Raw genomic sequence first — 19,573 nt, forward strand, 5'->3', positions numbered from 1 at the left:
GGTAAGTTGTATTATCATGCAAACTTTATAATAACTAAATACAAGCGGTGGGTGTATTCCATACCTTGGCATGGCCTTTATAAAAGAAAAGTAACTCTAACAATGTTCATAGCAGGATTATTTGTGTTAGACAACCTGGGTGTGATCATTTTCAACCAAAAACAAATAATCGTTTTAATTCTTTCAATAGTCATACAGTGAGCTTAATAATGTTCTATTATATGCGTGGGGTCTTCCTGAGCACTATGAGGCGTAATGTTTCGTCCTGGTGACCTACAGACGGTTTTGAACATTTTGAAAGGTTCTGTTGTGTATCTTAAGAATGGGGGTTTTGAGGCATTCTGGGTGTGGGTGTGTGGGGGGGGGGGGGGTATCATAGCCTATCTGTGAGTGTAAAACTTTAGAATGTGCATCACTAGCTTTTCTCGTTTTCGTTTCTTTAATGTTCCAAGTCTTCATATTGAACTATGTGCTCAGTTTTATAAAGCCTATCCAGACCAGAGCACAGAAGAAAATGGGTGCCGCTTAATTATAACTGAGCCCGGAAGTGGATGCCACGCCTTTTCCTCGCCCTTAAACTAAACTGCTATACCACTATCGGTTTCTCTTTACCACCGGGTCGATCTGAGTACAAGACTTAGGTTACTTGAGACTACTATTGTCAGTCACCAATCTTCGCCTAACTAAGTGTGTTATTTGTATTACAGGTGGGTTTTCCCTGCTTCTTGTTTTTCCATGGTTATATTTAGTTTACGATTCACCAGAACAACACCCTCGAATAAAAATGGAGGAGATCAAGTATATAAATCATGGGAAGTCTACGTCCATGAAAAGGGTAAAATGGCATGATTTACTAATTTAATAATTTAAATCTATATATACTTTCAGTTTTAATTGGTGGTAATCTGCATATTGACAAAATTCATAATTATGAAAATACTGCAATTCCGTTTCACATCCATCCATTGGTGACGTCGCAAGGTAGATGTCTTGAATGACAGTTAACAGCACGTGCTCGGACACTTATTTGAGACTGCAGCTAGGGCGGTCGCTGTAATCTGTAATTACACCTCCCATTCACGATTCTTCCAGCAATGTATATTATACATAACGCTAGATTGAGTAAACGATGTGTTTGATTACGTCTTATTTAAGTCAACGTGAAAATATTGTTCGGTCAGGTCAACAGAACAGAACTAGTCCCCCGATCAATCATTATGAGCAGCGCCATCAACACTTAAAGGGACAATAACACTCTTGCTGGGTTGACAGCTCCAGAAAATAAAAAAATAGCCTTATTTTAAGTACTAGATGTGTGAGTGTCCTACCTGTTGTGTAAGTTATCCATTAAATTCTATTTTACTTGTCCAGAGGGTTCAAAAATATTTTTAAATCCAAGTAACATTTGAAAAGCTTTACGTCAGTCTTTTCAATTGTTTAGTTGAATTTTTCCAATTTTTTAAATTAGGTGTTTTAAGATGAAATTTGTATCATCAATTAATTGGAATATTGTAAAATAGTACAATTTGTTGACCAGAATAAAGATTGGGACATATTATTCAGTTACAACAAGAGTTGTATTGAGCCTTTAACCGTTTCGATTGAGTAGGAAGCACTACATTTTCTAAAACCACACAGTGGATGGATGCCAACCGAATAGTATAATGCTTCGGTGGTGGTCATTCAGCTATGATCAAATGGATTTCTAAAATAAAGTTGCTAGAGCCAAAGTTGCGGCAAAAATAGATATTGTTTCATAGACAGAGATTATTTATATTTTAAGAACTTAATCAAATTGCTGCTATTATTAGCTAAAGTATCCCCCGCCCCCCGCTAATCAAATCAATCAATTGTTATCTCACTATAGATAATTTCTCATTTCAGTACATTCACCCACCATGGCCTAAAATACTAACGTCTCTTCCATTTTGGGCCATTGTCGTGGCTCATATAAGCTACACATGGGTAGCATCATGGGTGCCAGCCTATCTACCAAAGTATTTACATAACATTCTTAAATTTAATATTGAAGAGGTAAGTTTGAAATTATTTCTAATAACTTTCACTCATAACAATGTTATGTTCCCCATAACAATGTAATGTTTTATTATCATATTTACAGATGCATTATGAAAGATTTAGATAAAAGAGCTGGCCGGTTTTGATACAATAGCTCAACAATAGATAATGAAAAATCAGGCCTGGATTAAACATAAAGAGGGGCTTATGTCGACCTTGCAACTGAAAGCAACTGGCGTTTCGGCAACTGGGAGCAACTGAAAGCAACTGAATGCAACTCAAAAAGTCGACCTGAGCGCCTCTTACAACTCAAAGCAACTAGTTGCAGTCGACATGAGCGTTCTTGCAACTGGAGTCAACTCGTTTCCATGGAAATAGCATCACGTGATAAGAGACATGTGTCATGTGACTTTATAAATAAGCAAATGGAAGCGAACGAAAACACCCACTTTTCAAGTTTTGATGATGTCGACAATAATATACTAATAGAATCGTAGCAAGACCGACCATGCCTTTGGGTTGCTTCTTTTAAGTGATTCGCCATTTTGTTGACCACGTGATAAATAAAATAACAGTCACGTGTTCAGTGTGATCGCTATCAGTTCCGAGTCGACATAAGCGCCCCGAATTCAGTTGCTCCCAGTTGTCCTCAGTTGCTGATATGATCGACATAAGCACTCTTGCAACTGACTGCAACTAGTTGCTTTGGGTTGCTAAGTCGACGTAAGCCCCCCTTTAAGCCGAGATGAAATGGGGGTTTAACGTCCTATTCCGACTTGGCTAATGAAGACGGGCATACGCCATATAGTGTGCTATGAGGCAAATTTTGCTATTACAGCAGCACTATGGCCGGCCTACTCTTAAATCGAATTCAAACTGCCAAGGGATCTTTTATGTGCACGCCAATGTGTGCACAGGACCTCGGGTTTTTTTATCCCATCCGAACGACTAGACAATTGTCCCAGTCAGGCCCTCCGTCCTACGCCATTGACAAGGGAAGCCACACAGGAAAATCTCGATAACTTTCTCGGCAAACACCAGGATCAAACCCGCGACATCCAGGCTAGCGAGCCGGCGTCTTACTCACTTAGCCACCGTGGCTCCCAAACTTTAAGCAAACAAAACACACGCTGTTAGCTGACAAATTTAAAATGTTTGATTAAGAAATTAATTAAAAACTTTTAATTGGTTTTTCGTTGTTTTTATTATTTTCTTACTGTTACCTGCCAATCTGTTTCACAGAGTATTACGAAAGTCTTCTAATATCTCTGTAAAAGATGACTGCCTTCAACACATGACGTCATATCACGTGGCGTCAATCATTGGCTCAATGGTGCGTGCATTGTTTACATAAGACGTTACTGATTCGAGCAGAATGGCACCTTTTACTCATGTTAATACCTATTTACACTAAAATAGGAAATAATATTTACCTACAAATAATTCAAACGTATTTATTGATTTTTCTAATACATGAAAAATATGTTTTAGAATTTAATTTGTCGGAGGTAAAAAGTTAATATGTGTGGCTCATTAAGCCGCATCGATGTCATCCTTATCAATGATTGTCGCGGCCTAGCGAATATTCACTGCGGATCAGTGTGGTTACCGGCTTTGTCTCAATTAATAATGACGTAAACGTCATTTTGACATATGCAAATCTATTGTGTGCGTTATTGTGTAATTCAACTGGGCTACTGCATATTTTTATGTTACAAGTAATTTTATTTATTTAGCAGTGTTTGCCATGGGATCAGTACGTTCTCCATATCTCATTAATCTCTTTATGGAGATTTAAGAAAAAAGTAACAATAAAGAAAAAAAGTTTTCTTATTAACTATAAACACCACTGTATATTGACTAATTATATTAGATGACGCTACATCCGCATTCAACCACGATGCATCAATTACCTACGGTGCTGGCTCACTTAATAGACGGTATCGGGTTCGATCCTGCTGTATGTGAAATGAATAAAATGGAGTTTAACATCCTACTGTTAGGCAGGTCCGCTACACGAAAACATGAAAAAATCCAATATACGAGCTATATTTGGGGCTTATTTTAACATATCGTGAAAACCTCGTAAGTCGGATCAACAAAACAAAATTTTACAGGAGAAACAAAAAACTTCATATCTTTTCAGATACTTGTCGGATTTGCGTAAAATTTTCTTTATGTGAATTTGAAAATAAACCCTATTAGATGTTATGTCAAATATACGCTGACATCTGTGCGTTTTTATGATTTCGGACTTACCAGGTGTTCACCCCTAAATTCTTTTTTTTTTCTTACGCCATACGAGGCGTCTGAACGTGTTCGTATTAGAACTGTATGATTTACGAGCCTTTGTTTTCGCGTTGCTAGAGATAAACTGGGCATGTCAATAAAGGGAAATAATTATAAGTATTGTATTATACCATTTCCTAGTCGGATATCGACAGTAGGAACGGTAAGTTACGTGCGAATTTGGGCAACAGGTAGATAAATGCAACGTAGATCTAGAAGCTAATTAATACTGCCAACAGGTAGGACTAAACGCTGGGTGTCAGGGCATATTTTAAGGTCCCCGTCTTACAAAGCACGGGGAAGTTACTTCAGGAATATTACCAACATATAGGCCTAGATGTTAAATACTGAAAGTTACCTGAGAGATATTACCTACAGACAGGGCTAGAGGTCCAGAAGGGTAAGTTACTTGAGGGATATTGCCTACAGCTAGGTATATACATTGTGAGTTCAGTGGGGTTACTTACTTGAAGGGTATTGCTTACAGGTAGGTGATCTAGGCGGTGGTAAGTTACTTGAGAGATATGGTCTACAAGTAGGTATGGACAACCAGTATGGTAAGTTAATTGAAGGGTAGTGTCAATAGTTAGATCTAGATGCTCAGTGGCGTAAGTTACTTGAAGGGTATTGCCAACTGGTGCGTCTAGATGCTCAGTTGGGTAAGTTACTTAAAGAGTATTCCCAAATGGTAGGTCTAGATGCTCAGTTGGGTAAGTTACTTAAAGGTATTGCCAACTGGTAGGTCTAGATGTTCAGTAGGATAACGTACTTGAAGGGTGTTGCCCACAATAGTCTAGACGATGTGTCGGGTTAGTTACTGGACGGTTGTCGCCCACAGCTATAGGTCTATATATTCAGAATGGTAACTTACTTGAGGGTCATGGCCTCCTGGTAGGTCTTCATGTTCAGTAGGGTAACTTACCTGAGGGATATTGCCCGCAAATACGTCAAGATACTCAGTGGGGTAACTTACATTAAGGGTATTGGCGACAATATGAGAATTTTAGACTGATTACGGGAGATATTTTTGTTTGAAAACTTAAAAAAAGATGCATGTCAAAATGTTTAAAATTTCGACCGAGACTATCAGATTAACAAACTACAACATGTTCAAAATTCAGCAGCTCGACTCCTCACTAAAACTAGAAAACATCAACACATCTCCCCTGTATTGCTATCTTTACATTGGCTCCCAATTCAGCAAAGAATTAAGTTCGAGTTACTCCTCTCCGTCTTCAAAGCGTTAAACGGCCAATCTCCATCTTATATATAAAGTCTTGTAGAAACCTATACTACCAGCAGAAATCTCCGTTCTCAGAAAAAACATCTTCTAAAATCTCCAGCCATTAACTTACAACTTGGAAGACGTGCCTTTTCATATGCTGGTCCTTTTCTATAAATAGAATGCAACAATCAATAAAACAATCACCATCTGTTGGCCATTTTAAATCTCAATTCAAAACATTCTTATTTCAAAACCCTGATCTGTAAATAATCAGTGAATATAAAAACCAACAGAGCCTTAGAAACTGTTTTCTTCAGTATTAACGCGCTTTATAAATGACGATATTATTATTATTACCACGGATGACCGCCCCGAACTGGTAGACCAAGCGTACCACAAGGCGACAATACCGCCATGTTGTGCGACAGTACGCGCAGAATCCCTTCGCACAGTCATCCGAGACAGCACGTCAGACAGTGGGAACACACGGAAGACCCATCAGTACCGATACAGTGTGCCGACGTGTCACCAGAGAGAACATCCATTGCTGTAGACCTTACCGTGGACCGATCCTCACCTGTCGCCACCGACGTGAACGTCTACAGTTTGCCCAACAACAACACAACTGGCAACACAGGCAAAGGAGAAATGTTCGTTTCGCAGATGAGAATTGGTATTGCGTATCAACTGCAGATGGCAGGACAAAAATATGGCGTGGACGTGGCCAGCGTTATTCTGACCAATGTGTCATGGAACGAGACTCATGGGCAGATCCATGCATAATGGTTTGGGGTGGAATCGGCATGAAGCAGAGAGTGGGTCGAGTGGTGTTCCAAAATCTTGGTCCAGGGAGAGGAGGCGGCATCACAGCAGTGCGCTACATCGATCTAGCTCTTAAACCCCACGTCATACCACATTTCGCACGTCATCGAAACAACGTTTTCCAGCATGACAACGCCCGTGCAAACACCGCCAGAGTACTCGGGACTTTCTACAGCAGAACGGTGTCAACGTTATGCGCTGGCCAGCACTTAGTCCGGACTTAAACCCGATTGAACATCTTTGCGATAAAATTCAGAGGGACTTAATAACGTCGTATGGTTCCATGTGTCAATGGCGTTCATCAATCGTCAGGTCCACTCCATGTACAGACACTGCGCTGCTGTTATTGACACCAGATACTGATGTATAGACTGTTTACAGACTCGAAACTTTCTCGTGATGTCGTGGAATTGTGACGAATTAATCACTATGTGCCAACTTACTGTTGACAAAAAATTGCTTTGATCCATGTATTGATTTGATCCATGATTTGATTAATGTGCCTCTCTGATTTTGAAATCGTACTGACGGTTTTTTTTATTTTTTGGTTGTCATGCGAGATAGACCTAAGTTTTGCAAGAGATTATCAGAAAACAAACCACAAAAAGCGATATTTCATACAATCAGGGGTCATGATCCCGATACGCGCAAGTAACCTAGACCTTTGGGATATAAACATATTTAAGCTTCATTAAAATCGGATCAAAATTGTGACATCTAGAGGGTCAGCAACCTTGACACATGACTTTTTAAGTCATATAAAAATTATGACTTCTAGAGGGTCCACAAGTTAAAAACTTGGGCCGTAAAGTAGGATATTACAATCTTTGGGATATTAACATATATTTAAGTTTCATCAAAATCGGATCAAAATTGCGACCTCTGGAGTGTCCACAATCATGGTATTACATACTTTTACACTATTTGAATACGATGAGGCAATTTCGGTCAGATTTTCAAGGAATTCGACCTTAACCATACGGTGTCACGGTGATATATATGAATGGTTTTAAAATCAGATAAAAGTGTTGCCATTAACAGGCCAAAAAAAACACAATTTTTCGAACAATCAAGGGCCATAATCACTGAAGTTACAGTCCAATATGCGTGAATATCGACAGGAGCCAAGATCTTTGGGATAAAAAAATACATGTTAAGTTTCATCAAAATTGAATCTTTAACTTATTGAAATTTTGATACCTCATGTGGCTTTACAGCGGTAGATGTATTGTCACAAAGTTAAGAAAGCATGGTCATATTTATGCAGTTACATTTTTAGTTTACCATATAAACGCAATATGTAGAAAATACTTACCATACTCATATTGTATTCTTTATAATAATCCTATTATGTTTCCAATTATTATCACAGACAAATATAAACAGAAATACACATCCAAAACAAAGCACACGACGCACGGCCTAAAAAGATTAGCATTCGAGGGCTGTGGCCAGTACCCTAGTTTTATTTTAATCATACATGTCTGGTTAATCAAGACTACGAAAAATACATATCGTTCAGTTAATTTACAGGTCTTAAATTTTATCTGCGTATATAGAGCTAGCAACAACCCAGCTTCTAAAATCACTATGGCGATAACTAACCATAGGGTTTTACGGTTCAATAAAAATAAATTTCACAGCCTTTGAGTTTCGGTAAGTTACAACGATCTCGTGAGTTTAAAAGATAGAAATGGCAGAAACTACACGAGGTGACATGGAACCGAGAACCGTTACAGTATATACTGTAGCACCATGGGTCTTTCGTAAGACGTTGAGAGCGGGTGTTGAGCAAACCGGTCGCCACATCCTACGTACGACCCATGCATCTTTTCTTACTACATATCTTAGTAGCCTTGTGATCGTCTAGAATTTGTCTCTAGCTGCCTTTGCTTCTGCTTCACGTTGTGTATTTACTTCTTACTGTTTTCTTAAGACGTTTGTCTTCTCAGTAGTTATAACAATGCAACAGTTCGTTTTTACATGTTATATATCATATAGATGCTTACATATGTACAATGCATAATAGAATAAAGTCATTCTCTCAAACCTCATCCAGCTGATAGAAATTGCACTCAGATGGTTATCTCTCCGGAATCTAATGAAACTCTGTCTTAAAAGTTTACCATGATTTCTTTTATAGGACTCATGGATATCACGCACAGAGTAAGCTACTCCTGAACCTGTGCAATTACTGATTATGAGTGGTTACTTTAGCCAAATGATGTAATTAGTAAATTTCCCAGCACGTGTAATCTCGTGGTATTTTATTGACACATGCAACCAGCTATGTTTTGGCTCTATATTTCTTTTTATGTGTCCATCTGTCACTCACTCGCTAACCTGATTTATGTATACATATATGTGAATCTAATAACTTGCCAAAGATATTAATTAATGAAATATACTGCCACCATTAATTTCAAGAGCAAAAATTCTAGCAATATTATTACAATACGTCATTGGTTACAATCAACTAAAATTAGAAATAAAATCGCCGAGTTTTAGCCAAAGTATTAATCAAGACCGTAACTACGTATTTTTAAAAGTCAGACGCGTAAAGAAGAAGATCATGGCTTCTTAAACCTAACCCTGGGCCTATCCCTAACGCTTACCCTAACCCGAACATACAATCTCGCCAACAATCACGTGCCCTAACTTTATTTACATCTCAGCGACCTTGACGAAAATTGAGTTGACCTTAACAAGTAGATCTAGCGCGACGGAATAGGTTTTATTAGACAATAAATGTGGATCATTCTGACGATAAGGTCATTTTTTTTTTAATTACTAGAATACTTGAGGCTGTGAACCACTCTACTACTGTTCTGCTCCGACTGGGCTAATAAAGACCGGCATACGCCATGCAGTGTGCTATACGGAAAATTTTGCCCGGGCAACGGCGCTCAGGCCTACGGTTATATCGAATTCCAACTGCCAAGTACCAAGGGTTCTTCTACACGCATGCCAATGTGTACACGTCGGGGTTCACATAAAGTTGGAATTTGTAGGCGGCAAAATTTTTATCACAGTACATTACATAGCGTATGCCCGTTTTCATATGCCCAGTTGGTGTAAAACAGTTGAATGTTAAACGAATTCTCCGGATACTGTTCTGAAGTATTATATTTTGTATTGTTTACAGGATGGAATCGTCTCATCCATACCATATGTTGGGCGTCTAGTATCGGGCCCTGTGTGTGGCTACATATCGGATTGGTTACAAAAGAAACGGTATTTTACAACTGGAACTGTCCGGAAAATCTTTCAGTCAATCGGTTTGTACAACAGCTTACTGTCCCACTGCCTATACATTGGCCATTTGCTTTTACCCCACGATTATACACCACTAAAGCAGAGAAAACCGTGCCCTGAAAAAAAATGCACTCTCCACACAAGTCTCGCTATCCAGTTTGGACTGCAAGGGAAGACAACTCTATTTGGGAGATTGAAAAAAATGGTGTAGTGCTCTGAAAAAGTGTAAGGTAGCGATGTCTTCTGACCCCTAATGAATGTTTCTGCTTGTGGTAGTCCTTGGCCGCCATTTCACTTTAACTTTGAAAAGGGGGGGGGGCATAATTTTCACGAATTTTTGGTATTATCTGCGATTTTAAGTATTGAAATATGGATGTGAAACCGAAGCTTGATCTACCGCCGCCTAAAAAGCAATTTCGGCAAGTGACATGGTGTTTTTCCTGAAAAAAAACACCCCTCCAGAGTCGAGCAAGGGTAACGGACCAAAGTGAAAATGAAGAAGACACAGAATCCGTACTACTAGAATTTAACCTTATTTAGACCCAGCACTAAAGAACCGTGCGAACAACTGAACACAAATGTATATATGTACGTCCGAAATCGACCTGGGTGTGTTGAAGGGGAAGAAACATTTGTTTACCGTAATAAAAATCGCATCTCACTGATGTATTACTGACACTTGTACTTGTATATTTATGACCGTGTGTCCAAATTTAAATATTGTGCATACTTTGCAACACTTTAATGGCCCCCATGCTCACGATATTCTCAAAACCGGTTGCATTATTTCTATTGCGCCTTTCTTGAAAGTCATTGTTTTTCATTTTGAGTGAATTACCCTGTATCTTTACAAGCCCCATCTCAATCGCCTTAACTCCGTACATCTTATCAAGTCCTGTATATTTCAGCACTAATTTCGATCGACTACTGATCTGGGGATCCTATCAGATCCCACGATCATCGCGAATACCAAGTATCGCGCTTTCAAGCTAAAATGTCTACCTGTGACAATCGAGTTGCGGGTTCGTTCAGTTTCAAGGTTTCCGTGGAGGTCGCCATGTTTGGTTTGAGTGTGTTTGTGTCACAGTCCATGATTGGACGCTATCGTTCATGCGTCTGCGTTAAAGGGAGATGCGTAGCTATAAGTTCTGGAATTGCAGACCAGTCTACCAACCACTGGATGTTGTAAAATTCGCGGTCGTTCCTTCAGGAACATGTACAGGCCCGGGACTATAGCGGTACATTAGATTCAAAATTCTAACATGCTATCATCTGGTTTCTATCTTCTATTCTTGTAATTTCTAAATTAAGACAATGTATAATCCAACTTCTTTATTTGTTCAGTGTAAATTTTAATTCTATTTCATCTTATTTCTATTATTTAAACGAAAAACGTCTACTTCATTGTCGCTTTACATGTTAAGCATGAACGTCGAACAAATTTAGAATTTTGATACTTCTACCTAGCAACCACCATTATGACGTGATCGGAACCATAATTTGGATACAAACGACTCGCTTTTCGTCAGGTTGAATGATTTGTCGGAGTGTTAAAATTGAAAACAACATCGACCGTGATATGGTTTGCAAATACTATTTCAAATATAAGCTAACCAGCATTTTATTTTTTAGAATTTAAGACAAGTGCCGGCTTTGGAGAATTTTATTTGATTTTTTTTTTTACAGTTGAGTCAATTAATATTTAGGCCTATATACTGTTTGTCTATATTCTATTACACACTGATCCGCAGTGAATATTTGCTAGGCCGCTACAATCACTGATAAGGATGACATCGATGCGGCTTAATGAGCCAGAAATATTAACTTTTTTCCTGCGACAAATTAAATTTTAAAACATTTTTTTATGTATTGGAAAAATAAATAAAGGCGTTTGACGTATTTGTAGGTAAAAATTATTTCCTATTTAGTGTAAATGGGTATTAAAATGACTAAAATGCAGCATTCTCTCCGAAGCAGTAACGTCTTATGTAAACAATGCACGCGCCATTCAGCCAATGATTGACGCCGCGTGATGTGACGGCACGTGTAAAGACAGTCATCTTTGACAGAGATATATTACTAGACTCGTAATTCTCTGTGAAACAGATTGATTCTATTAGTGCTCTAAGAAAATGTCTCTTTATACCATCCGAACGACTTAGCTAGACACTTTAGCTAGACACTGTCCGTGCAAAACCCCCGTCCTGTATCAATGAACCACGCTGAAAGAAATTGATTTTATCATAGCTAGTATACACATAACACTGGCAAAACTAAGCTTTATGATATTTCTGACATTATTAGTTCCGTCCTTATGATATGCGGAGACTGTCGTTATTGGGGCAGGGCAGTGTCTAGTTGTTCGGATCAGACGAAAACCCTTGACAGCTGTAATTCGTAATAAAAGTAGATCGTGGCGCCGCTGTCGGGACTAAATTCCCCCCATAGCACACTGTAGCCCAATTGGTGTACAAAAGTAGGACGATAAAACCCATTTCATTTTGGTTTAATTTCGTCAAGAACGCCGCTATCTATGAAATTCCGTATCGCTTTATGCAACTTGAATAAGACCCCTACGCGCAAGCGAATTATTGAAATAAAATTGAACCAACTGTTAGTCCCGAAATGACCTAGTTTGTGTCGAGTGGACGTTAAATGTGTTCTAATTTCGTGCTTAACATGTAAAGCGACAATGAAGTAGACGTTTTTCGTTTAAATAATAGAAATAAGATGAAATAGAATTAAAATTTACACTGAACAAATAAAGAAGTGGGATTATACATTGTCTTAATTCAAAAATTACATGAATAGAATTTCGAAATTACATGAACAGAAGTTAGAAATTACATGGATAGAAGAAGTTAGAAATTACCTGAATAGAAGTTAGAAATTACATGAATAGAAGTTAGAAATTAGACGATAGCACGTTACACTATAAACCCCAGAATGCCTCGTTCGGCACTTGTGTCCAAGCGTGGCAAAAACGTGTTAAAATTTTTGCCGCTTTGTAACGTGATAAAAACAAAATGCCACGTTTGTCTGGAGTTCCAAAACGTATTTTTTTTTTTAAATTGCCATGTTTTTGGAACGAGGTATTTTGTCCAGAACGAGGCTGTTCACAAGGTTGGATACAGGATTTTTCAAAAGGGTTGGGGGTGGGGCTCAGCCAAACCAAAGTCTCGTTGAGCGTATCGAGGACAGCATAATATTATTTGGTGACACTTTCAAGCGATTGTGTAGAGACAAAAACACAAGGCAAAGTCGACTTGACATTCGTTGCATAAAAAGAGTTTGTTACATTCTTTGTTGTAGTTTTATATGTTCACACAATGAAAAACAGCCAAGTTCAAAGCGGGGCGAACTAAAAAAATTGTATTGTAGGCCTTTGAACATTATTAATAACAAATAATTATGCTGTTCCTGTTTTTATAGAATAAACGATATTATATTTAATATATCTCGTGAAATTTTATGTAATTGGCTACAGTTGTATGTATAAAAATTGCAAGAGCAGTATCTAAACGGCCAATTGAATTCCATCGAAACATGACATATAATGACATGCAAAGTGAACAACTTTATTTAGAATAATAATTACATTTTCATCCTTCAGGTGACCAGCCTACGACTGGAACCTTATTTGAAGGGTCGATCTGAACTATATTTTGGAGAATAAAACTGCTTAATTTTGTATTAAAAGCCCTTAAAATCTTCTACATTTTGGCCGAGCAACTAACTCAATATACGTGATACGTTTTGATCTTACACCCGTCGTTTATTATATAAAAACAGGAACAGCATATTTGTAATTAATAATGTTCAAAGGTCTAAAATACAATTATTGAGTTCGCTCCGATTTGAACTTGGCTGTTTTTCATTTCTCACATCTCTTTGTTGGAAATATTGTGTGAACATATGAAATTGCAACAAAGAATGTAACAAACTCTTTTTATGCAGGGGGGTTAAATGGCTGAATGGTTAGCGTGCGCACGCTGTATCATAAAGCCTGTCATTGAGTCAATTGGCGTGGTTTCGAATCCCCGGTTGTACGTGGCAAGGAGTAGGGTCGCCTGTCCAACTTCGTGAGTTTTCTCCGGGTCCTCCGGTTTCCTCCCACTTCTAAAGACCCCTACGTGCAAGCGAATTCTTGAAATAAAATTAAATCATATGATAGTCCCGAAATGACCTAGTTTGTGTCGAGTGGACGTTAAACCCCATTTCTCTCTCTCTCCCTTTTTATGCAACGAATGTCATTTCTAGTCAAGATTTTTGCCTTGTGTTTTTTTTTTCTCTACATAATCGCTTGAAAGTGTCACCAAATATTAGCATGATGTCCTCGATACGCTCCATGAGACTTTGGTTTGGCTGATCTAACCCTTTTGAAACAAATAATGTATCCAACCTTGTGAACGTTCTGGACAAATTACCTCGTCCCAAACTGCAGACAAACGTCGAATTTTGTTTTTGCCACGTTTGGATAAAAATGCCGAACGAGCCATTCTGAGGTTTATAGTGTTAGATTTTTGAATCAAATATACCGCCATACGGGACTGTACAACGAAGTGGACGCTTACGACTGGCCCCCAAATTCGTCCACTTGATTTGCTCTTTGTTGTTATTGCCTGCAATGTCTATGTAGTTTGTGTCTTGTCCGTTTTTGTTTGCATGTAGTGCGATCCTCTTGCATTTACTATTATATGCTCCTTGTTTATACTATAATTTAATTACCAGGTTGTGTGGGATGTGCTGGCTGTATGATTGGTATCAGTTTTTTAGATCACAACAACCGAATCCTGGCCGTGTGTTTATTGATAATGGGGTTAACCTTCCAGAATTTTTCCTCCGTCGCTTTCCGTATAAACCATCTAGATATAGCTCCTAGGTAAGTAAAAACAAGGTTGAGCTGAACAATAGAGGACTAGTATTATTCTGAGGTTTGGAAGAATCTTTAAATCCTATAGTAAATGTTACCTTTCATCTGGCAAGGTTCTGGTACCGTGATACAGTCTTGGCTATTTGTGTTGGGAGGACCTACCAGTATAGAGCAGGAGCCCAGGGGGTTAACCTAGCTGAAAAGTGTACCAATTTTCTCCTATATAGTATCAATGTATGTATATCTGGTATCATCAGAATGTAAGTCTGCCGGGTTTCTGGTGGTGGGTGTGGTATTCCACGCCCAAAATACCATGCCCCCCAACTAGTCTAGATTAGCTCAAAAGTGTACCACATGAAAATTGCACAGCAATGTACTGTACATCTTCAGGTATTACAGAAACACTCTGACAGACATTTCTAGTGGTGGGGTACCCCTGACAGAGCTATGTAATTGCCAGACATTTGTAGTGATGGAGTATCCCTGACAAGTGTTATCTAATTTCCAGACCAAAGCTAGGCTAGATTAGCTCAAATCTGTACCACCTAAAACAGCTTTGGAGTTGTTTAGTACCACCACAGGATTCATGAATGACCACTGCCAGACAGTTTGTGCGGTGGGTTGCCCCTAACAGACACGTCCAAAATAACACAAACCCCAACTAGGATAGATTAGTCGGCACTGTTCCTGTAGGCCAAAAAATTAAAAATTGTGCCAGGATGCGTAGAATACTAATACCTAGCACATATGGAAGAGGCGATAAACTGCTGTTGTAAGAACAATTTTATTTCTCAAAAACGCATTTTTAGCCCCATCTTGCAATCGCAGTTTATCGCCTCTTCCATACGTGCTAGGTATTAGTATACTACACATCCTGGCTAAAAATCTAATTTTTTAGAACACGGGAACAGTGCCTGCGAAGCTAGCCTAGTTGGGGGCGTGGCATTTTGGAGAGTGTCTGTTATGGGTAACCCACCGCACAAACTGTCTGGCAGTGGTCATTCATGACTTCTGTGGTGGTACTGAACAACTCCAAAGCTGTTTTAGGTGGTACAGATTTCACATAATCTAACCTAGCTTTGTTCTAAATATTGTCAGGGATACTCCACCACTACAAATGTCTGGCAATAACATAGCTCTGTCAGGGGTACCCCACCACTAGAAACGTCTGTCAGAGTGTTTTTGTAATACCCGAAGATGTACGGTACACTGCAGTAAGATTTTCGTGTGGTACACTTTTGGGCTAATCTAGCCTAGTTGGGGATCATGGCATTTAGGGCGTGGAATACCACACCCACCACCAGAAACCCGGCAGACTTACATTCTGATGATACCAGATATACATACATTGATACCATATAGGAGAAAATTGGTACACTTTTCAGCTAGGTTGACCCCCTGGGCTCCCGGTCTAGTAGCCTAACCAGATATCAGGGTTCAGAAGATATCTGGAATATACAATTGGGAATCGCTGAGTGATAACCAAAGGGTTTCTGTGCGCGTTACGCTGTGGATCATAGATTTTGCATCTAACACTGGGTCATGTTTCGATGACTGTGTGAACTGCCATCAAATAAGCAACACTTAGTATCCTCAGGCGCGGATCCAGGGGTGGGGGGGCCAGGGGGCCGTTCCCCCACCCCCTCAGCCCCAGTGAGACTGGTCATCACTGTTCAGACCAGCACCTGCAGCCAGCAATTGGATTCCCAGATTTTAGTTTCTGATTAATGAGGCCGCGACAAAGACTCTGGGGACTACACCAAACCACTAATGCATGCGGCACTCTGATGATTACCCTTTGCTCCAATGTATGCCCCCCCCCCCCTCGACAAAATCCTGGATCCGGGCCTGATCCTACTATTCTGCACCGATTGGATAATGAAGACGGGCATACGCCTTGCAGTGTGCTATGAGGTAAATTTTGGTCGGTCTACTGTTATATCGAATTCTAGGGGTTCTTTTACATGGACGCTAATGTGGACACGGGAACTGGTTTTTCGTCTCATCCGAACGACTAGACAGTTGTCCCAGTCAAGTCCTCCGTCCTACACCACTGACAAGGGAAACCACGCCGATGAACTTTCTCGGCAAACACTATGGACCGAACCCGCGACATCCAGGCTAGCGAGTTAGCGTCTTACTCACTTAGCCAGGTACTTGTCAGCCCCCCCCCCTCCGTCCTGCACCACTGACCAGGGCAAGCCACACCGGAAAATCCCGAGGACCTTTCTCGGCCAACATGAGAGCTCCAGGCTATCGAGCCAGTGCCCTACTCATTGAGCCACCGAGGTTCCCGTTCTAGAAAAAGCAAACATATCCCGAGTGGTGCGCAGCATGCGGCACTGTCTATAGGTATTTGAAGTGATAGGTTGGATCATGATTTTAGAAACTAATGTTGGGTCATATGGCAAGTTGTTCTCTACTATTTTATATAATTAGGTATGCTGGTGTATTGATGGGTGTAACGACAACGGTAGCAATGTCTGCAGGTCTCTCGGCTCCTTTTATAACATCAGCTTTAATAGAAGAGGTAAGCGTACATGAGTTGGTTGATAGCAAGAGTCAAAAGTCAAATAACCTGCCACCAGCACGACACCCATTGCTTGGAATACTATTCCACAGTGTAGGCCACACATTGGTTCAGCAATGCCGATTAGAATGAATAAGGTAACAGGTTCGCGTTATCTTAAATTTCCGGTTGCTTATAACGAATATTATTTTTCATTCCAGGGCACTGCTGAAGAATGGAAGGGGGTATTTTGGATTGTAGCCGCACTGAACGTTGTTGGGGCAATAATCTTCGCAATATTTGCACAAGGGGAAATCCAGCCGTGGGCCATAGAGGTTAATGATAACGTCATCGAACCACTAATCGACGAATCGGGTGAAAAGGAACTAGATGATAATTCGGACTAACCAAATTATACTGACGTAGTTTCGGGTAATGGTGTCGTGAATCGGACATATAATTTAAAAGATGGAGACAATTTGTCGGTAGGCAGGCGAAGTGACGTATCGTCAGTTGTTTTCGATTTAAAGGGTTCTAGGTTTTTCTGATGTTGCAGAATTCAAATTTGACAAATGTCTGCTTTCATGAAAAATTTGACATCACCTCTGCGCAGTATCTTTATTTAACCGATAATAATGGCTATAAAGTTAGTAAGTTATGATCATCTATTTCAATTATGTGACCCATATGAATAACTTCTTTTCGAGAGCGCATGAAATATTGACTGTAAATTTATAGTATTTTATTTGATATCTCTGCTAAAAACAAGCATTATGATGAGCAACACAAAAATCATGATATTGTTGATAATAGGTCACCAATGGTTGACTGAAGCAGTACAGGCGAAATACTCAAACATGTGTGTGTAAGGTGATATCGCCGACTATTACATATTTATCACCCAATAATACATTCTACAGTAGATATCGCTTGTGTGTTATATTTCATAATCTAGGAGATATCGCTTTACATGAATTTGATTGGTCAGTTGAAAAGGAACTACTGTTTTTTATTTTCAAAGAACAGTTCATTTCTTATTAAAGATACATTATGGGAGATAAGATAAAGAGATGGCAGTTCTCGCTATAATAGTTAAAAACTAGATAGTGTAAAGGTAATTTGCTGGAAATTTCAGTCAAATTGATCCACTATGAGCCGAGATAGAAGCGGGTGAAATTTTTGCATAGTTTCGGTCATCATTACTAAAATCATAAATATAAACAGCATAGTCTCGATTATCCACTTTTTCTGATTTAATTATCAATGGCAATTAGCGGCATATAGGAATCTAATCCAGCCAACATCGAAGGCTAGCCTTGACATCGAGAGTTTATTATGGTCTGGATTAGTTAATTAATGTCTAATTGATAATTTAGATAACATTTCAGGCCTAAAGAAAGACTTGTAATAAGCAGATTTTGCTCTTGCATAATGCATGTTTAAAGTAACTTTTTTTTTTATTAAAAATGAACTATTATTATTCAATTGACCTTGATGGAAACACTGGGTCAATATAAAACACTTTTCAATGGTTGAATTGCTGTCAAAAAATGATGTATCACTACGCCGTAATGTTCAGTAAAAGTGAAATCTACAGTAAAGAATTATATTTATTTGTGCATGTAAGAAAGGATTGGGTGATAAATAAAATCTCCTACTCGTCTTTTTTGATATAAAAAAATATCAACACTCGTTGATAAAGTTAAAAAAATTCGGCAGAGCCTCGTTTTTTGTTACTTTATCCACTTAATGGATCGTGGATATAATGCTTCCTTTCGTCGGTAGCTTGGTTGTTGGATGTTATATTTTCAGCGACGGGAACACTATGTCCGGATCCAAACGTGATTCTTCTGAGCGAAATCGTTTTTGACTGTCCATATTCGGCGCTTTTTACAACTTTTTCATCATTTCGTACGATTTAAAAGTTCTCACTACTTTGCATCTTAAAGATATAAATATTTTGAACATGATTATTACAAAGCAGGTTATACATCATCTAGAAATGGTTACTGCTCCAGCCACAGTAGGGGATCGTTCCTTTGAACACGTTTTGTCATGATTTAATGACAAAAATGTTGCTGGCCTATAGCTCCCTTAATTTCCAATTAAACCGACCCCAAACTGTACTGCATATAGCTTAACATAATAATAAAACAATTCCCATTAACATAAAGGTGAAACCTTACCGCATAATTATATGATTTGATTTTATCCAACTTCTACACGACATTTCTGTCCATTTTTAAAATTACCGCTGAAGCAGAATTAGAACATGCACTGATTTCACATCACCTCGAAAATACATAAAAAAAACTCTTCAATATTTGTAACATAATTACTTATTTCCATGAAAACTGTGAAAATTTTACAATTGAAGCTATTTTTACTTGCGCAGAAGACTTGTAGTGTGTATCAATTGTAGCGGTGGTCGACTTTTTGAAATTTGATATAAATCAGTTATTTGCCGGATTTTGTACAAAATTAGTACCTAATATTAGGCCTGCAGCCGAAATTTCTAATGGACAAGGGAACATACAGAATTTTGGAAATCCATTAACGGTAATAGAGAGTTATCTCCCTT

The 19,573-nt window shown here is 38.8% G+C and overlaps 1 non-coding gene across 1 annotated transcript; it reads left to right on the top strand.

Annotated features, from left to right (window-relative positions):
- Positions 1–1,894: 1,894 nt before the first annotated feature.
- LOC126832704 (uncharacterized) lies at positions 1,895–18,692 on the top strand. The gene is made up of 5 exons (XR_008789279.1): positions 1,895–2,034; positions 9,501–9,633; positions 14,342–14,492; positions 16,923–17,013; positions 17,214–18,692. It is a non-coding gene; the product is annotated as an uncharacterized LOC126832704 (transcript).
- Positions 18,693–19,573: the final 881 nt, after the last annotated feature.

Source organism: Patella vulgata, chromosome 9 (assembly GCF_932274485.2).
Source record: "Patella vulgata chromosome 9, xgPatVulg1.2, whole genome shotgun sequence".
Classification (NCBI taxonomy): Eukaryota; Metazoa; Mollusca; class Gastropoda; family Patellidae; genus Patella; species Patella vulgata.